This window comes from Cephus cinctus, unplaced genomic scaffold, assembly GCF_000341935.2.
Source record: "Cephus cinctus unplaced genomic scaffold, Ccin1 Ccin1_scaffold0494, whole genome shotgun sequence".
NCBI lineage: Eukaryota > Metazoa > Arthropoda > Insecta > Hymenoptera > Cephidae > Cephus > Cephus cinctus.
In genome coordinates this window covers 977,961-984,184 of record NW_014333166.1, presented here as the reverse complement: position 1 = coordinate 984,184, position 6,224 = coordinate 977,961, and the positions used below count along the sequence as shown (strand labels likewise).

Sequence of the window (6,224 nt, the reverse complement as noted above, 5' to 3'; positions counted from 1 at the left end):
GGGGGGGTCGTCGTTGGGGGTTCGGTAAAAGCTTGGATGGAGCCTCGACGTATAGCCAGGCTCTCTTTGAAGAGGACAGCTTCGCGTTCTCGTCGCCCTGATGATGCTTCCAACGACTCGACTTCAGGCGACTCGAGTTGATTGTCATGCAAATCACGAACGAAGCCAACGATCGGGCTGATATTAACCCCTGGAATGGAGGAGAGAGGGAGGGTCCATGTCATTCGCGATAGAGGGGCGAGGGGGGTGCAAAAGAAAATTGAAAGGGACCCATTGTCGTAATATAGGAGGACCATGGGCTGCTGTACATCCGGTCGTGTCATTAGGGGATGAAGAGACTCCATTTGAAGTGATTGGTAATATTGGACGAAGGGACTGGCTCTGGTGTTCCTGTGTCGCTGTGATTATGTCTGACTGGTCCATTGGTGGATTCCGTTGGTACATGGTAACCTAGGTCTGGAAGGTGAAGTATGATTGGTTCTTGTTGGAGATTCAATTGATGCAGACCTTGTACTTGGGATCAAAATTTGATCTTCTGTTTTATATTTTACGAAAGGGTTGTCAGGTTGTCGAGATGTATCGGAGGCTGGGTTAGGATAAACTCTAGACAGACCTCACGAATTCGAGGGCTGGGGGATATTGAAAAATCTCGATTGCCAAGAAACAATGTCGACCGGGGGCTCGAAAGTTTGATCGAAAGTTCGTGGAATAAGGATCGTATGGTTTTACAGTAGCGAGATTATAGCCGAGCCAAGGTGAATTGGTCTGGTGAGGTACTCCATTTTCTATAGTGTTTTTCTCTCTTTTACTTTTCTTTTTTAAATCTCCCTCTCTTGCTCAAACGTTCTTCCACAGTTTCATCGCTCTTTTCCCTTCCGGTGTCTTGGGGCTTTCAGCCTCGCACAAGACACGTGCACCTATCTAGCTGTCGATAGGTGGTTCCGTAGCTACTGACGTTAAATGAGAAAATTTTATTTGTCCCGCGAACCCAAGGAAAGCATCAAGTGTGGAAAATAGGAATTGCGCAAAAAACTCTTACGAGCCGGCAAAGTAAACAGGACTCGCCCCTTGTGGCCAGTCTGCTTCGAAACTTATTTCCACGGTAGGGTCCCCGGCTAGATCGGCTAGTGAAACGTTTTACTGGAGAAATGGTAGACCCTAGGAAGAGAGAGAGAGAGAGAGAGAGAGAGAGAGAGAGAGAGAGAGAGAGAGAGAGAAACAATTTATTCGACCCGGGAACGAAGCCTGTAGGTCGGATACAAAGAAATGTTGACAGTATAGAGTAAGCATTAGAAAGTGTGCTCGTACAGTATAATTAATAGGGAAAAGCTCATGAAAATAGTTACAATAGTAGTAGTAAAGGTAATAATAGTGGAGATAGTAATAGTAGTATAGGTATAAGATAGTAATAGTAATAGTAATAGAGAGAGAGAGAGAGAGATAGAAAATTTATCTCGTCGAGGAAAGATGATCGTTGAAATATTAAAACTGAGGACTCCTGTATAAATCGTTATAGGCTGATCGCAGTAAAGCGTAAGTGTTTATGCTTGTACGCCATACGCATAGGGTGAAATTCGGGTCTCGAGTAGATCGCTAAAAATACACGGCTATCGCGCAAACACTCGAGCCGCCATTAGCCATTACCATTTCCAGACGGCTACTCCTTGGGCACAGAGGCCGTTGCAGCAGCCAGAAGCATCGAAGTAACGATATCTCCTCCGCGCGAGGAAAACTCTTACCTCTCCCTCCGCAGCCCTTCGTCCCGTACCGTCTAACGTTTCCCTCCAGAAGTAGAGGCGGGGAGCATTTATTTAAATTATTTCTTTGGAGCCCTCGCCTGCGTATCCCTAATCTAAATATTTATGCCTCTGGGGCTACTGCGAATGACGAGCGAGGTCACTGACTCTCTGTGGCGTAGGGAGCTTCGAAAATTGTCCGCAGGATGCGGTGCTGCTGCTTTTTCATATCTCACGTCGTGGAGGTAAAGAAAAAAAAAATACCCTTAAGACTCATGCGCGACTATGTCCCAAGGGTCTTCAGGGGCTCCCTTTAGATATTACCATGGCTCGAAGGACCCACAGACCAGGTAGGCCTAAGGTGCTGACTGAGTAATAAATTTTCAATAGATACGTATTGTGCGAGGTTGGACATTACTTTGGGACAGAGTGAAATGGCTATTTGGCATCTTCATAAGTGACGGTCCTGGCTTTGTATTTCTGCCCCAATTTCTGCTGATTAGATTTACGTACGTGCCGGCCTAAAGGACGGTTGAAATTTTATGAGGCAAAGGACAGCGTGCGATAAAACATTCATGCCTTCTGTATACCTTTGGGTTAAAAATATCTCAGCGTATATTTATACGGTAGTGGGAACTTTTTACGTTTAAATTTTTAGTCGCGCCACTGATAGTACTGATAACTACCGTTACGATTATCAGTAGTAAGCGCACGTGGAGTGCGTTCGGTAAGTGTTGATGTTTCAAATGAAAGATAAGCCTATCAGAATCAAATAAGCCTATCAGACTGTACCGTAGTACAGTTAGGGTTTCTGTGTGAGCGTCAGGTTTAGGTTAGTACCACTTGCTTGAGATTTCGACGTAGTCGACTGTCGCATAATTCGAGCAGCGTTGAGGAAACGCGAAGTATATTTTTTTTTAAATTTTCTCAGCCGGCGAAGTTACCCCTCAGAGATTGGATGTCACGTGGGTACCCGAGGGGAAAGTTTGCGTCTTCATTCAGGGAAAGGGTAGAGCCAGTGGCGGCGGTACAATTTCGACAGAGAGGTTGATGAGCCAGGTTGGCCAACTATACGAGACACCCCTCAAAGACTCTCTGGCTAATTTGATGATCCTCCACAACCCTGGCTGCAATCTGCCACTCTCCTCATCTTATCCACTGGACCTCTCGCTGATCTTGCACTCGTTCTTCCTCCTGATACCCAAGTATAACACCCTGAAGGACTTAACGCTTGGCTCTTGGATAAAACCTCCCTCTGGTCCACTCTTCATTGTGCAGCCAACTCTGTATCCTCGACTTCCTCTTTCAGTTTCTTCGCAGCTTCCCTTCGTCCTCTTATCTCGGAGAATCCCGAGGTCAAGGGGTCGTGCGTGTTCCATCATGACGCCCGCGTGACCTCCAGCAGGAAGCTGCGAGGTACTTTGACAGACCATTTTTCAGAGCGTCTAGCTCTCCTCGATCGATCCCCAAACTCATCTCCTGGATAGCTTCGGAGACTCCGAGACCTCCCCTTGCCCCCCCGGCACCCCTCTCCCATCAACTGTCTGCTGACCATTCTTGAAATAGTTTTTCCCTTTTCTCCTTTCATGACACCACTCGTCGCATCTTCAACCCTCTCGGCCTTTCCGGCGGATCCTTGGCCGACCTGGTCTTAATTTCAAAAGCAATTCGTTTTGGGGGTTCGCACGCGGAGATTACGAGAGGTCTGATGAGTTTCTCGAGGGTCACACGAGCCCAGAGGAAGAGGCAGAACTGGAAGGCTTTACTAGCACGGAGTAGGTGGTCCTGGAACACACGGACATCATCTCCTCATCCGCACACATCGACGCAGGGTCTCCTGTAAACGCAAAGTGGCAGGGGGAACCAGAGAGCCAGAAGAGAAGCTGGGTCAGCTTCAGCGGAGTGTATAATTGGCTTGATTGCCGGCTTCTAATCTGGTTCTCCTGCTGTCCTTCGTGCGAATAGAAGCTCCAGCATCCAGTACCACTGGATGATACGAGTCCATGTCCAACTTGACTGATTTATTTATAAAGCGTCCTTGCAGTTCAGTAAAGAGATCAAACTAGATCAGCAGTCGTAGCTGTTGCTGGTGCCTACGAGTACAGGCATCTGGACCAGGACGTCTCGAAGGATCCCGGTCCCTTGCTGGGGTTCGATATGTTCCCAGACGACCCGACGAACGCATCGCTTGATATTGGAAACGAAGACGCTTAGCCGGACCGGAAGTAAAATTCGGGGACTGCATCATCGCGCGGACCGGTCGGAAGACGAATGGCTGCAATAAAACCGGCGAGTACGGAGTACGTTCGCGTAATGTGTGGCCGTTATAAACGTTTCGGTTGTTACGTTGACGTCGCTCCCGGATAACTGGCTTGGCCCCAAATACGCTCAACGTACGGGACGCCGGTTTCGTTATGTATCTCCCATTCTATCACAATATTGTATATACCAGCTATTCATGTTACGCTACCATTTTATACTGTAGCTATAGCTATTATTCCTCTAGCGTTATCTGCTATCTGCTCGTCAATAAATAGCGGCGCTCCCTGACGATCGTCATTTATCAAAGCTGCTGCCGAAGAATTGTTTAATTTCGCGACGGACGAATCTGTTCGTTTTGACGGTACCCGATGACGCCTGACGGACCGTCGTTACAGTCGCGCAGCCAATTCGTCCCCTCGTTCTACTTCATCCCCCTGGCAAACAGTCTCAATGGCTTAAGCCTTTGCCTGTTCGTAAAAGCCGTCCTCAACTTTCCGATGACAAAGTTTTCCGCGGATCGCACCTTCGGGGTACCAGGGCCGTAACAAGGGGCTGAGCCCAAAGGGAAAGATCCAGGCTTTTAGGTGCCTCTAACGAGGAGCATCGTAAAGACACGGCCAACTCGGCTTAACCAAGGATTTCCCAAACGGACCCGGCCACTCGGTTTCAGGTCGAACTTTCGCAATTCCGTGGAGTCGTGCGTGGAAATTTCTACGCGACTGTACAAGATCGGATCCCGTTGCCGGCTGATACTGCGGTGAAGTGATTCGGGGGTCGAGTGAAGGTTGGGTCACGTTGATGGCTCAAGAGGTGAGGGATGAACGAGTGGTTTAAGGGATGGTACGGAGGTGATTAAAAGTCCTTGGGCTTGAAGAGCATTAATCGTACAGAAAACGGATAAAATAATTTAATTTGAAAGTAAAAACGCAATTCGCTTTGCAAGTCTGATGGTGGCCCATTGTTTCCGACGCCACTAAGAATATCGTTCTCCTCGCGCTTCCACCCTTCACCAGGAGGAGGTTTGGCATCCCCCCTCGTCGGCTCGCTCCTTTGTATAATCAAAACTCTCCAACAAATTTTCATATTGTTTGCGATTCAATTGGACAGGCAATTTCCGAGTCGTCTTAAAAAATATCTATCTTCCGCCTACGCCCTTACTTATTTTTTATCCCTCTCACAACCATCCACCCCTATCCATAACCTTCCTTCTTCCTCCTTCGTCACCCTCTATACACTTTCTCCAACTTTCCTTCGTGTCTCCTAGCCATCCCTGGTTATTCCTCTTCGGGTCTCTACGCGACATCGCAATCCGTCAAGAGACAGACTTCTTTTCTCTCGAAGAATGGAAGCACGTTGGCTGAAATATACGTAAGACATACGTAGGGTCAAAGTTCACCCGTATTACAGTTAAACATTTTTTGCCCTTGTGTATCCATGTATCTATTACGTTTCGCCTAGGCATTTCTATATTCGTAACAGGATTATTGAACATTTCGATTCAATGAATGGCTTCATGGGATATTACCATAGAGATGTCTCTCTCTCTCTCTCTCTCTCTCTCTCTCTCTCTCGCTCTTTCTCTCTCTCTCGCTCTTTCTCTATATCTTCTCCTAACGTCCATTCCGCATAACAGAGAGATACTGTTCCGCATGGTACATTTACTGCGTTCATTAGGGCATCAAGATTCTATCGACCTGCAGCCGGTATAGTCACGTATCCGGAGCGAATTAATTCCTATCCTTGCTAACGAATCCAGAGCTTCACCCTTCCACTCCCTTCCCCACACGTATATATAACCACTGTATATATCCACTATATTCACGCTCCGCTCAAACCCCCGTGGCTTCAAGTGGCTAGACCGAACTTCCCAACGCGCAGATGTCTATCAAGCAGCGAAGAATTATTTCCCAACTATCCTCCAAGCCGTCAATTTCAATTAGCGTTAACCGTTCCTGGATAAATCCTTATATCTCTGTACATTCGTGTATACCAAGTCTCGTACCAAGGGGAACATTATTACCAAAGGCCCAACTTCTTCAGGCCGGATACCCCAATCGCTTCTCCTATATTTAGAACCTGTTTAAACACAGACGCCCAAGACGTGATCTGGACCAAAGCACACGAACCACTTCTTTGCGCAATTCCGACATCGCCTCTTCGCAATTCTGAATTTTCACACGTCGACTCATACGGTGTCTTCCGTGCCAGCCGAAGGGAGGGGGGGGG

The 6,224-nt window shown here is 47.6% G+C and overlaps 1 protein-coding gene across 6 annotated transcripts in view; it reads left to right on the top strand.

The window, feature by feature from the left end:
* Positions 1–6,224, top strand: part of LOC107268221 (CUGBP Elav-like family member 4) — a 472,413-nt gene that overhangs the window by 48,945 nt on the left and 417,244 nt on the right. The window lies entirely within an intron of this gene.